This window comes from Tachypleus tridentatus, chromosome 10 (assembly GCF_004210375.1).
Source record: "Tachypleus tridentatus isolate NWPU-2018 chromosome 10, ASM421037v1, whole genome shotgun sequence".
Lineage (NCBI taxonomy): Eukaryota > Metazoa > Arthropoda > Merostomata > Xiphosura > Limulidae > Tachypleus > Tachypleus tridentatus.
The window spans coordinates 84,754,681-84,768,899 of NC_134834.1; the positions used below are offsets into that span (position 1 = coordinate 84,754,681).

Sequence of the window (14,219 nt, forward strand, 5' to 3'; positions counted from 1 at the left end):
TAGATCAGATAGTCCAAGTATAACTTTGAGCGAAATTCGAAACAAACCAAACTAATCCAAAGAAAAACTAATCCAGAGATTCCATACTTTTCTATCACCTTAACCAAGATTCTGCTAGTCAAATATTCAGAGCATATAATATCTATCCTATTTTAGAGAAAGCGTAAGGTCCCATGCCACTTAATTACTGGTGAGCCATGCAGCTGTTTACATTTTAGTTGTGAGATGACTGGGTTGTTTACTGATATTGAATGTAATAATGACGAATATTAAAAAATCCTACTTTGAAAGTCTATTCAGTGCTCACGACGACATAAATAAAACAGTGGACACAAAGGTGTTAATTTGTTTTATTTTATGACTGTAGTTTATTGTATTTTCACTTTCAACAACTCACATTATTCTTAATATTTGCTAATGACAAATTGGCACGTAATCTGAGGGTCGCGGGTTCGAATCCCTGTCACACCAAACATGCTCGCCCTTTCAGCCGTGAGGGCGTTATAATGTAACTGTCAATCCCACTATTCGTTAGTAAAAGAGTAGCCCAAGAGTTGGCGGTGAGTGGTGATGACTAGCTGCCTTTTCTCTAGTCTTACACAGCAAAATTAGGGACAGGTAGCCCTCGTGTAGCTTTTCGCGAAATTCAAAAATGAACAATACTGACAAGTTTGAAAAACATAATTTCTGTCCTTGTTTGTTGAAGAAGAACACCAGCTAATACAGATTTAAATACATTTAACTCACAATCGTACACAAAACTTTGAAACCAAAAGAGAAGAAATATAATCTGCAAAAGGACTCTTTAATTGTAATTCGGGAAATTGTTTGTTATACTTATAGCTTCAAACCTATATTTTGCTGTATGTAATGACCTTTAAAACAAAACAACTAGAAAAGAAAGTACCAGAAAGCAGCATGACAGCAGATCATTAATAATAACTTTAGGCTTCACTGTGGCTCAGCGGTAAGTACGATGACTTATAACACTAAATATCGAGTTTCGATATTTCCTTATAGAAAGTACATTGTGCTTAAGAGAAAACAACCAAAACTGGTCCCCCATTGGGTCAGCGTTAAGTTTCTGAGGTTAATACTCGAAGTTAATTTCCTGGTGGAGGACAAAACACAAATAGACTACTAGTAATCTGCAAAAGGACTCTTTAATTGTAATTTGGGAAATTGTTTGCTACACCTTTAGTTATCTGCGTGTGTGCTCTTAATGTATCGTGTTATTATTTCAACTATATCATTCAATGAAATACATTTACAGGTTCATAGACTAAGCGACAGTGATTTTTTGTTAAGATTATGATGTGCCTAAATACAGAAGAATGAGCAGTTTATATTAAAAGTATCTAGAATATGCACATCAGTATTTCATGTGATAAACAGCTAGTATAAAACCGAAGTGGACTCTTTACATAATGTTACATAAGTAGTGTAATACCAGAAAAACTGATCCCTTTTGGTAAAATATCTTAGAGCTCTTTGTGATGCAAAATATTTACAATTTATCACATTTGTGGCGTATTATGTCAGTAGTTTGTAACTGACTCATTATTTGAAATTAACATACTTTAATTCAATACATACTGTCAAAAAATAAAAAATAAAACTTATTTCATAAGAAGCAAAAGTCATTTAGGAAATAGCATTCTTTACATATTAATAATTATACATGTTCATTCTAACTTTTAACCTTGTGTTAAATCTCTGCGCGTTTTGTAATGTGTTAACGTATATTAAATATTATGCATGCTATTCAACAACCTTTTTTTTTTTTGTGGACACAGTATTGAACTTTTTCCTTCCACGTGCTTTTCGCTGTTTATTTCTGAAATGGAAATATATCTGTTACCATGCGGACTTGTGAGTAACATGATCAAAGATCAACTCCTTGCGTGTCACCTTACCATAAAGTTGAGTTATCGTATATTTCAGAGTCCGGGGTGAACAGGTTAGAAAAATGACCTTAAAATAGGATTAAACATAAACCACTGACTTTTATTACAAGATTTTACACAAATCCAGTGACTCACAAACATATGGAACTTTCCTTATAACTGTAAATTAGTTAGTATTAATACAGATGATGATACAACATTGTAAATTGAAAAGAATCTACAAAGTAAAACACGATTTTGCTGTTAAATTAGAAAGTATCTCACTTAAAATATCTTATGAGTTTTGAGTCGATAAAGACAAATATTTAAATTAAAATATATTTAGTCTCTCGAGTCAAAGCATCAACATTTTAGTTGGGTTGTTTCTACTTTCAGAAAGTTTAATATTTTCTCTTAAAATTCTATGGTGTCTTAAGACTAAATCACTTCAGATATTTTGAAAGTAGGCATCATTGTTGAGATACAAAAGGATTCTTACTCATTACTCATTATAGAATAAACACAGATTTTAAACTTACACGTTACATTATAAATTATTGATGAAAAATAACCTGACAATTGATTTTTTTTACACTAAACCATATAGTAACCATATGTTTTGTTAGCACCTTTAAGTGTTTGTTGAATAATTTATTCTGTATATTTTATCGGAATAATATTATCACTCAGTATGTCTTATATGTAAATACGTTATCAAAAATAGTATATTTTCAAATATGTTTTAATTTCTCCTGTTCTAATATCAAACACGTTAATTACTCCGTTGTGGCAGAGTTGTCATGATTAATAAGTACCCAATTCGATCATCCAAATCTAATTAGATATAAATAATTTTTTTTTCCCATAACTAGATACTAGTTGGTTTGTACCCCTACTTTCCTGTTACTTATCTGCTGCAGTCTTAAGAAAACCTTGAAGAGAATTATAGATGGTGATAAAGCCAGTCTTTAACCCCGGACAACTTTAACCCTGGTTCCTTTTGTTAGAATTACTGCTCTGTCATTCAGCTTACATTAAGAGTTGAATCAATGATTTGAGGGAATTTAAGGGGAGTATCGAGGTTTTGATGACTTTTATGCAAGGTTGACTTAGTATATTAAAAGTAAGATGAATGTACACGAATTACCATATGTATCTTTTTTTTTTCCCTCACGTGGTCCATATCCACTATTTAACATTATTTTCTATTATAGCACGGTATTGTTCTCTGTTTCTGTGTTACCGATTATTGGATGTCTATCGTTTTTCTATCTTTGTCTTCTTGTGTCTTTACACCAGAACGTGTGCATAGGATACTTTAAAGTAATATATAAATCTCACCTACAGGCTTCTGTAACTGTAACAGTGATCTTACCTTCAAGCCTCTGTAACTGTAACAATGATCGTACCTTCAGGCCTCTGTAACTGTAACAGTGATCTTACCTTTAGGCTTCTGTGACTGTAACAGTGATCTTACCTTTAGGCTTCTGTAACTGTAAATTAGCTATAACAGAGTTCCAAAAGTAAAGATAATAACAAGAACTTGACAAGGTACCCTTAAAAACATAAAAAAACGTGTTACAGCTGAAAAGGATGACGAGAAATAAGTTTATAACATCATGTTTATAAAATCTAAATATTGTATTAAGTTTAACTTGTTTTACTGAATAATATTTCGCAAACCCTGTGATAAAAAAATAGAATACAATGAACAAAATTAGCTTCAATATAAAACTACGAATAAAACGTTTTGATCTGATAAGTTTATCGGTAAAAACACTTAAGTGAATTAAAATGTTTCGAACTTCACTTATTAAATGATTTATACGTTTAATACTATCGACTGTAGTGTGCAGTCGATATTTAAAACAATGCACGAAGAAAATGAGAAAGGAAAACATTTGTTCATTTAAATTTAATTATGAGATAGACAAACTGGCTAGGATTAACAAACAATACAAAAACACACTTTGGAGAAATATATTGTATAATAAACTACGTTATTCAGTTAATATTTTGTCAGAGTTTTGTATTCAGCAGAGGGAATTTCTTGTTGTTGAGCATCAGCAAGCAAACACTAATTTGAGTTAAAACTCAAAATTTTCAACAGAACTGTCAACATGGATGTAGTTTTTAGCATTCACACTTAAGTGAACAACGATAAACTTGGTAAAATTAAAATCTTTTTTGCTGCTTTCATCACGAACCTCAACGAGAGGCGGAACTGAGTGAGGTTATTTTAGTTAATACTCTGGTAAAGATAACAGTAACCAGAAGAACGTCGAAGCCCATTTGAAAGTAGTAACTGACGCGATAAATCCACGAACCCTCATTACTATAGACCAACGAAGCGTAAAAAAAAAGAGCTTGCTTCTTTCTTTTTTGTTTTTTCTTCCGTGAAGAAAGTCATCAGTAATCCTGGAATAACCAGCTGAAAATCGACCTCCATACTTCCGAGAAGATTTGTGTCAGGGTGTCAGTGAAAATAAAAAATATCTAGAAATCGGCGAAATGACTACTTCTCTGTGGCACAAATAGGTGAAAGACGGAAGGAATTTGTATTATATCGATAAATAACAATTGAGAAGGAGCTGGGTTTTGAATACTGCTTAATTACCGTGTCGAAGGGTCTTCAAGGCTACGTATGGGAAGTTACCTCTCTGAGGGGATACGATTAGGTGGCCTTGGTTAAAAATAAAAAAAAGTGAATGATTTACGCCCTTGATCTTTATGAATGTCATTAACAATTTTCCTTCTTTCACTGGTTCAATCTAAAAAGAGCCAAATTAAACGTTTTTCAAAACACAAAATGTGACTATTGTGTTAGATTGTTAGTTCTTTGGATGAACAAAATAAAGAAGAAACAAAATAAAGCAACTGAAGTTTATAAATCACACATATATTTTACATATGTTTACATTTCAAATTTTGTAGTTTTTAATTTCACAGTTATCTTGCTGGCTAGTAAATCCGAAAGTTCATGTTTCGAGCCCAGTTGTGGATAAATAAAGCTTGAGGTTTGTAGGCAAATTTATAAGAATAACCATAAGATCCTACTATTCGATTAGAGTAGGCCCAGCATGGCCAAGTGTGTTAAGGCGTTCGACTCGTAATCCAAGGGTCGTGGGTTCGAATCCCGGTTGCACCAAACATGCCCGCCCTTTCAGCCGTGGGGGCGTTATATAGTGCGGTCAATCCCACTATTCGTTGGTAAAAGAGTAGCCCAAGAGTTGGCGGTGGGTGGTGATGACTAGCTGCCTTCCCTCTAGTCTTACACTGCTAAATTAGAGATGGCTAGCACAGATAGCCCTCGAGTAGCTTTGTGCAATATTCAAAAACAAAAAACAATTGATTAGAGTAAGTAATCCAAGAGTTGGCGGTGAGTGCTATTGATTTTTTGCCTTCTCATCAATTCAAAATTAAGGACGTTTATTGCAGATAACCCTTAAGTAACGGCTCGGCATGGTCAGGTGGTTAAGGCACTCGACTCGTAATTTGAGGGTTGCGGATTCGAATCCCCATCATACCAAATATGCTCGCCCTTTAAGCCGTGAGGAGATATAATGTGACAGTTAACCCCACTATTCGTTGGTAAAACAGTAACCCAATTGTTGGCAGTGGGTGGTGATGACTAGTTGCCTTCCCTCTAGCCTTACACTTCAAAACAAACCAATCATAATATTTTTACTTTGATTATTAAATTATTGTTACGCCATAGACAAATTTTTACCAGAACATTGGCTCAATATGAACACGTTTCTTTAGCAATTTCTTGTTGGGTTGCTTGTTTTAGAGGAAAGCCACATTTGGTTTTCTGCTATGTCTACCATGAAGAACCGAAACCCTGATTTTAGCGTTGTAAATCCATAAACTTACAGCTGTCCCACCAGAGGACGTAGAAACTTCTAGCTTGATGGAAAAGAAAAAAAAAAAGAACAGTGATGGATATTCTTAATAACTTACTTGGTCAAGCTGAACTTTATTGGGTTTGACCATTTACCCATAAATACGTTTCAAACATTGACTTAAGACAAAACTGGTGAACTTAACTATTTAATGGCACTTCTTTTGTTTGTTAATCCCATCCTTTATGCGAAATCTAGAAGTTCAAGGCTGAATGTCTTCGAGTTTATCTGTACAAATATTAGTGACTTCATTCAACGACGCTTTTCAACGATGGCTACATGTGACGGTACTTCCTGTTACGTTGTGGAGCTGGGATGTCAGCCATGCAATCTAAAAGCAGCGGTCTATAACATTTATTTTCACTACAGCTTTCCGATAATCATTTTAAGGTAATCTTCGTAGTCATAGTTACACGCTGAGACATCCACATAATAATCTAATAATCCAATAAATGCGAATGTAACATATCAGAGTTTCAATGACTGAAACTAAGACATCCCATAATAAAAAATACTTCTTTTCCGAAACCGTTAGATAAGGTCAAAGGGCAATAAGTAAAGAACAATAAATACTAAGTTCCATTTATCTCAGTAAACGTTGACAGATGCACAGAAAAACAGAACAGCTCGCAAATACTACATATTACACCAATTAATACTAAATATTAAATACCAAATATTACACCAACTAATACTAAATATTACACCAACTAATACCAAATAATAAATACTAAATATTAAATACTAAGTATTACACCAAGTTAATGAGAAAAAAAAAGGGAAAGAATCGTCTTATTTGTGTATAACAAACAGTGTTAGCATCTCACACTTGTTGTCTTGAAGCGTCCATTGATGGAAGCATTAAAAGTTGTAACCTTTGATTCCCATGGTGCTCAACAAATTGTGCTATTACACATAGCTTGATTGCGCTGAATTAAATCGATACTGGAATATCACTAAGTCATTACAGTCGATATCTCCATGTCCAGCTATGCTCTATCAAAATAGACTTATAGCGTATTTTGTTTCCATTGCAAAAGACTCAGTTGTAAGACTGTCATGTCCAATGCTCATCCGTACTTCCTAATCGGTTTCCAAACACCATCTATTGGACTACGACGACGGTTTAGTAGCGTCCATTTCAGCAGTCCCATCGCACATAAATCTATAAGCTATTCACCAGATATTTCTTCATATGAATTTTTGTCGCTTTATCAGACATAAATTCTTACTGATAATACTGAGCACTGTTGCTCGTGGTTCGTGGCCGGCTTTTTACACAGACCTTTGTATTTTCGTGGATCCTCATTTATTACCAGAAGAGCAGCCAAAATGCTGGCTGTAAGTAGTATCCACTAGCTTCCTTCCCTCTAGTTAGACCTGGCATGGCCAGGTGGTTAGAGCTTTCGACTTGCAATCTGAGTGTCACTGGTTCGAATTTCTGTCGTACCAAACATGCTAGCTCTTTTAGCTTTGGTAATAAATAGCCAAGAAATGGCTGAGGGTGGTGATGACTAGCTGCCTTCCTTCTAGTCTTACACTGCTAAATTAGAGAAGGCTAGCGCAGATAGCCCTCGTGTAGCTTTGCAAGAAATTCGCAAAAAATAAACAAACACCTCAACTCTATCTCTTCAAAACTGGAGACAACTAGCGAAGAAAACCTTGACGTAGCTTTGTACGAATTTAGTAAACAAACAAACAAAATTAGAGATGACTATGTGTTGGTACCTGTTGTGTAGTTATGCACGAACATGTTGAAAATAATAATCGGTATATGAATAAAGCCCTAATGCTCTTTCAGCTGTTTACTGCACTCGAAGTATCCAGATTTGTTCCCCATGGTCTAAGAATTTCGTATGTTTCATGTGCTAAAATGATTTACTTACCACCATATTAATGTGGTGGGCCCAGCATGGCCAGATGGGTTAAGGAGCTCGACTAGTAATCCGAGGGTCATAGGCTCGAATCCTCGTCGCACCAATCATGGTCTCCTTTCAGCCGTGGGGGCGTCATAAAGTAACGGTCAATCCCACTATTCGTTGTTAAAAGGGTAGCCTAAGAGTTGGCGGTGGGTTATGATGACTAGTTGCCTTCTCTCTAGTCTTACACTGCTGAATTAGAGACGGCTAGCGCTGATAGCCCTTAAGTAGCTTTGCGCGAACTTCAAAATATCAAACAAACAAACAAAAATTAATGTGGAATGATGTTAAAAGTAAAAAAAAGCTTTCCTTGTAATGGAGTTATTAAAGTTCTTATAGCAACATGTATTTTGGTATCTCAAACGCAATCGCCAATTTTGATCATAAACAGTTCAGAGCATGGACAATACTACTGTCAACTTCACGAATATGAAGATATTCCATTCATATATCTGTCTATCTATAAATATTTATATATATATTTGTAACTTGTGAATTTACTAGATTATGACGAGTAAACGTATGACAGTCGAACAGAACACTAATACTTTATTGATATTTTATATCATATGCATATATTAATAGTGTAATACTGAATAACATTCCTTAATTTTATGTTATAGTACGCCCTTAAACAAACTCTCAAACGTGTAATAGTACACTGTCAAACAAACAACCACTGGCCCGGCATGGCCAAGCGCGTTAAGGCATGCGACTCGTAATCTGAGGGTCGCGGGTTCGCATCCCCGTCGCGCCAAACATGCTCGCCCTTTCAGCCGTTGGGGCGTTATATGTGACGGTCAATCCCACTATTCGTTGGTAAAAGAGTAGCCAAAGAGGTGGCGGTGGGTGGTGATGACTAGCTGCCTTACCTCTAGTCTTACACTGCTAAATTAGGGACGGCTAGCACAGATAGCCCTCGAGTAGCTTTGTGCGAAATTCAAAAACAAACAAGCAAACAAAACAAACAACCAAACTTGTAATATTAGACTGTGAAACAAACCCTCAAACTTGTAATAGTACACTGTCAAACAAATTACCAAACTTGTAATAGTACACTGTCAAACAAACCAGCAAACTTGTAATATTACACTGTGAAACAAACCCTCAAACTTGTAATAGTACACTGTCAAACAAATTACCAAACTTGTAATATTACACTGTGAAACAAACCCTCAAACTTATAATAGTACACTGTCAAACAAACCACCAAACTTGTAATAGTACACTGTCAAACAAACTATCAAACGTGTATTATTAGTACACTGTGAAACAAAACCTCAAACTTGTAATAGTACACTGTCAAAAATATCTCAAACTCGTAATAGTACACTGTAAAACAAAGCACCAAACTCCTAATAGTACACTGTCAAACAAACCCTCAAAATTGTAATAGTACACTGTCAAACAAATTCTCAAACTTCAGAACTCGTTCTTAATTATTGGCACAAATATGTACAATGGGATAGTTGTGGTCTGGTATTGTAGTATCTTAAGTGTGTAAACTTACCCGTAACACACCAAAGGAAAAATTCACCAGTAAATATCACATTTGTCTTTACAATGTGAAAAAGTATTGCTAGAATCTAAAGTCGATTATTGCAATACTGTGAAATAATCTAGTTTCGTTCACCATTACCAGAAATATGTTTTTGATATAGATTATAAACGTTCCTAAAGTTTAATCATGTTTTGAACTTAAATTAGATTAAGGATGTTAGTATCCTCGATATTCATTTTAGTTCTCAACGAGTAAGAATTAACTTTACTAATCTTTTACTCTTAACTAGATAATTATTTTTATTAAATAATAGCTTAATTTAATTATCGTATTTGTAACTACAGAAAACGCAAGCACAGATTTTATTATCTGTTATTACACGGTTTCAAGCGAAAGCTACTGGTTAAAAGTAAGAAATAATGAACAGTTCAAACCTTTTAGCTACGGTTTATTTAAGTCTGTTATACGATGAAACTTCTAGACACGTGATTACAGGCAATTCTGTAAAATTAACGAAAAAAAATAATAAACGTTTGATCAGTGCCATAATGTCTGCGTCCTTCGTATGACTCGGGACATGCTGCCACATAGGTTTCTTCAAGCATGCGCAACGCCGATGTCACAAGCAAAAGGAGTTCCTTCTCTTTGCTTCTTTCAATAAAGGTATATGTCAGCTGAATGTCTTAGCATGGGAAAAGTTCAAGGTCTCTGCTGCTGCTTATTGCTGGCCTTGTCACTGAAGACAAGAAGTGTCTACCAAGCCGAGGCAATAAAACTTTGTACGCTTCGTGAATGACAAAGACCACATTTGAATAGCTCGTTGTGCAGTAGAAGAAGCATACTGGTTTTTCTTCTTCTACAGTTACTCATATGACACTCCTTTTAAATTGACCAGAAGAATATGAAATGGCTCCAAGTAATGCTCATACGCTCTCAACATTATTACAACAATCTTACATGTGAAATGGCTTTAAGTAATGCTCCGAAATACGCTCTCAACATCATTACAACAATCTTACATGTGAAATGGCTTTAAGTAATGCTCCGAAATACGCTCTCAACATCATTACAACAATCTTACATATGAAATGGCTTTAAGTAATGTTTCGAAATACGCTCTCAACATCATTACAACAATCTTTTATATGAACTGGCTCCTAATGCTCAGAAATAAACTATGTATTGTTACTCAGTTGTCAATTAAGCCTAGTGGAACTGAAAATGAGAATAACTATTGTCTCAAATAATATGCGTAATAATATGCGTAACATGTGATAAAATAAAACTATACGTGTTTGCGCATACTTCCAGAAGTTTGGAAACGTCCTGTAAAGTTACCAAAGTAATCAGTGAAAAGAAAATAGCTACCGTGAAAATGTTAATTATTCATGTTATAATTAACATATTACTTTCCGTGAAGTTTCCATTAGTGATAAGTTTTTAGTAGCATTAATGGTAAAAATACTAAAAACATGTTATAATATATATGAGCAAATTTTCTGAACGTCTACAATTAAAAAGAATCAGCATTTCGCTTCGAGTTTTTTTTTTTTCTTATTTTGTAATTCAATGATATGATTATTGTGGGAAGACTTTTCCTCCTATTTTGGTAGTGGTACTGGTTGGTTCTGAAACCATATGTGTTAGAGAGAACCGCAAAACGACAACCACCTCCTTAAAAAGAATGCTTTGAATGCCTACTCTTCCTTGAACGAGACAGACACGGAATACTGCTGAACAAATAAAAAAACAAAGGCAGACAAGGAAAATTTTGCAAGCATGTCTACAGGAACTTCTACATTACTAGAGGCTTAACACTTAATTATTTTATGTATACTATAACAAGTCGGGTACGTCGAACCAAAGGTTGCTGTTTCTAATGCAGTAAGATATTCTCGAGTCAATTGTACTCTGCAACCCGGTAGAGAATTTACGATTCTGGTTTTAGCTACCAATCAGTTCTTTCTGTCGAACAGTTTTTTTAAATACCAATTTATTCATATTTTCTTTCCACATCAACTCGCTGTGGGCGTTAGGCAACATGCATTATTTTTAGTAACTTACGTATTCATTCTGGCCCTTTAATAAACATTATTCAACTACGTTATTTAATATTTACACATATGTCGTTCCAACTTTAATATTACGATCGGTAATTTAGCCATTTCGATAAAAAACGTGTAGTAATTCTCGTCTTTATAGGTTTGTTTGTTTGTAATTGAGCACAAAAGCTATACAATGGACGACCTGTGCTCTGCCCACCACGGGTATTGAAACCCGGTTTCTAGCGTTATACGTCCGTAGACATAGCTCTGTGCCTCTGGTGGAAGGGCTCCTTCAGAACTTAGATGTCTTATTATATTAGTTGTTTGTATTTTTTAACATAATGCATTCAAACAGCGTGATTCTTTTTTTTTCGATTTTTATAATCACGTTTCAAGGGCTGATTTGATGAATTTTAAACAAGTTTGCTGTTTTTAGCTTTATATAGTGATCGGGAAAGCTCGAGATGTGTAAACGGATATTTTAAAAGCATACAAATTGGCCTAAAGCAAACAAAAGCTCAGTAAACAGAACTGGCTTTAGCTGGTAGCTGGGGAAATTGAAGACGGAAAACACGGAGTGGAGGGTTTCTTGGTTCTTTATGGACTGTTGAAGTCTAGTTGTATTTTCGTAAACTGTGAAGCATGTGTTAAATAACTCAATTGCTCTTTTGTTTAGAATAAATATCATAAGACATTTTGTAATAAACACTGAAAACTCGCTTGAAATTAAGGTCTCTTGAGGTGTTGTAATTTGTTGTGTAAAACAAAAGGAATTAATTAAGAGAGAAAAAACAGGATTTAAAAGATACAAATCCACGCAATATTCATGTTTCCATGGTAATGTTTATATACCAAACGCCTATTTGCGAATAATGTTAATATTATCAGCTCTTTAAAATTAAATGTACTGGCCGACAAATTTAGAGAATTACATTAGCTGTTTAACAATTAACGCTAGTTTCGGTTCAAAGCGAATTTCAAAATCAACCTAGTAATGAGTATAGATAAACTAAATATCATATGTTTATGTGTTTTTTTTTAACTCATAAAGATTGTAATCATCATTTGGGACCCGTCGCTGTGATGTTTACGTATCTAATAAGTTAAGACTATATCATTAACAATATACTCAACTGTTTATATGTTGACAGTGGTTATTTACGCGGGTATTCCTTTATTGGTATTTTCTCATAAACATATAAAAGCTATGATTTTTGCAGAACAGCTTAGGCCATGTGGCTTTTATCTTAAAACTATCAGTGTGTTTGTCTCCTGCTGTCAATTCATTGTTGAACATCCCATGCGTTGGCGGCGGTGTTTTTGTTTATTCTGCCGTTAACGGGGCCTGTTTAAACTTTTTTTGTTTACATTCCGAAGACTCATCACGGAAAGTTGAGCAAAAACGTCTGAAATACTTTTTTTTTTTTTTTTGCAGGGAAGTTTTAGTTGCTGTGGTTAACAACAACAGGCTGTAAAACGTAGCATCAACAACTGAAATTAGTTTTTTTTAAACCTAACATAGAACAAACGCCAAGTAACTTCAATACCTACCACAATTGCAATAAAATAAGTCCTTAATCGATAATAAAGCAGGAAAACAGTATTACTTTCTAAAACAAATAAACAAAATTATTTTACTTTAGACACAAATATTAGAGATAAACTTTGAACTGTTAAACAACTGGATAAATAAATATAGGGATATCAGTGAATAATGTTTCAATGAATAGAGAAATGATACAGTAATCACGAACGATAAAAATAACTTTAAGCTATTCATTCATAACCATAAGCTCATTTGTGGCTCAGCAGCACGTCTGTAGGCTGACAATCTAGAAAAACATATTTCGACATCAGTGGTTGGCAAAGCACAGATTAACGCATTATGCTGCCTTGTGTTTAATAATAACCAAATCAAATTAACGTTTAGGGTAAATACGTTATAAATATCAATCTATATTAAACATTTTCAACGATTGAATTAAACAAACTGTAAACTATTGCCTTCCATAATAAACGCGTTTGAATTTGGAACTCACTTGTAATAACTAAAAGAAAGTAAAAACAAATCGTTCTTGAGGTTTACTTTAAGTAGACGGGTAGTGTTTGAATTACTTAAGTGTACAAATTAAATATATCAAACTTACAACTGTGGAACAGTCCTAATATGGTCTGGAGTTTAGAGCATTCGGTCTAGGATCTGTGAGTCGCTGTTTCGACTCCCGTCACCGAATGTGCTAGATAGACCTTTCAGCCATGGGTCATTATAATGTGATAGTAAATTTTACTTTACGCTATCAAAGGAGTATATTAAGAATTGACAGTGTGTGTGTGTGGGAGGGGGTGTTGCCCAGTTGGCTATCCTCTAATTTGTTACTTCTAAATTAAGGACAGCTAATGAAGATAATTCTCGATTAGCTTTTAACAAAATACCCCAGAAAAACAAGCTAATGTAACTCATTATTAAGTTCCAATGAGCAATATGCGATTTCGAGCTTCCGTAATTTATTCATGGGTTTTAAGAGAACAGTGAAAGAAGTTAAAATAATTAAAAATAAAGTAACTCTGAAGCTATTAGTATTAAGGTTAGAGCTGGTTGCAGTAACTTCCACTATTATAAACAACAGTAAGCCCGGCATGGCCAGGTGGGTTAAGGCGTTCGACTTGTACTGTGAGGGGCGTGGGTTCGAATTCCGGTCGCACTAAACATGCTCGCCCTTTCAGGCGTGGAACCGTTATAATGTAACGGTCAATCCCACTATTCATTGGTAAAAGAGTAGTAAAAGATGACCAGCTGCCTTCCCTTTAGTCTTACACTGCAAAATTAGGGACGGCTAGGGCAGATAGCCCTCGAGTAGATTTGCGTGAAATTCTAAAACAAACAAAACTACAGTAAATACGCTACATAAGTTAGTGTTACGTATACTATAAATATACCGACCTTATTTTATTATATTTCTTAT

General features: G+C 34.5%; 2 long non-coding RNA genes across 9 annotated transcripts in view; one reads left to right on the forward strand and one right to left on the reverse strand.

Moving 5' to 3' along the window:
• The window catches only part of LOC143229765 (uncharacterized), a 116,382-nt gene that overhangs the window by 66,688 nt on the left and 35,475 nt on the right, over positions 1 to 14,219 (forward strand). The gene's annotated exons all lie outside the window — the stretch shown is intronic.
• The window catches only part of LOC143229766 (uncharacterized), a 127,556-nt gene that overhangs the window by 48,793 nt on the left and 64,544 nt on the right, over positions 1 to 14,219 (reverse strand). The window contains exons 1-3 of one of the 6 annotated variants that reach the window (XR_013016061.1): positions 13,404 to 13,510; positions 5,937 to 6,228; positions 209 to 4,657 (exon numbers count right to left, since the gene is read on the reverse strand). The exons of 1 other annotated variant lie outside the window; for it this stretch is intronic. This is a non-coding gene — a long non-coding RNA (uncharacterized LOC143229766). Of the gene's footprint in view, positions 1 to 208; positions 4,658 to 5,616; positions 5,912 to 5,936; positions 6,229 to 9,645; positions 10,371 to 13,403; positions 13,511 to 14,219 lie in introns of those variants that run through there. 4 more of the 6 variants (XR_013016060.1, XR_013016062.1, XR_013016058.1 and 1 more) reach the window with 4 other exon arrangements.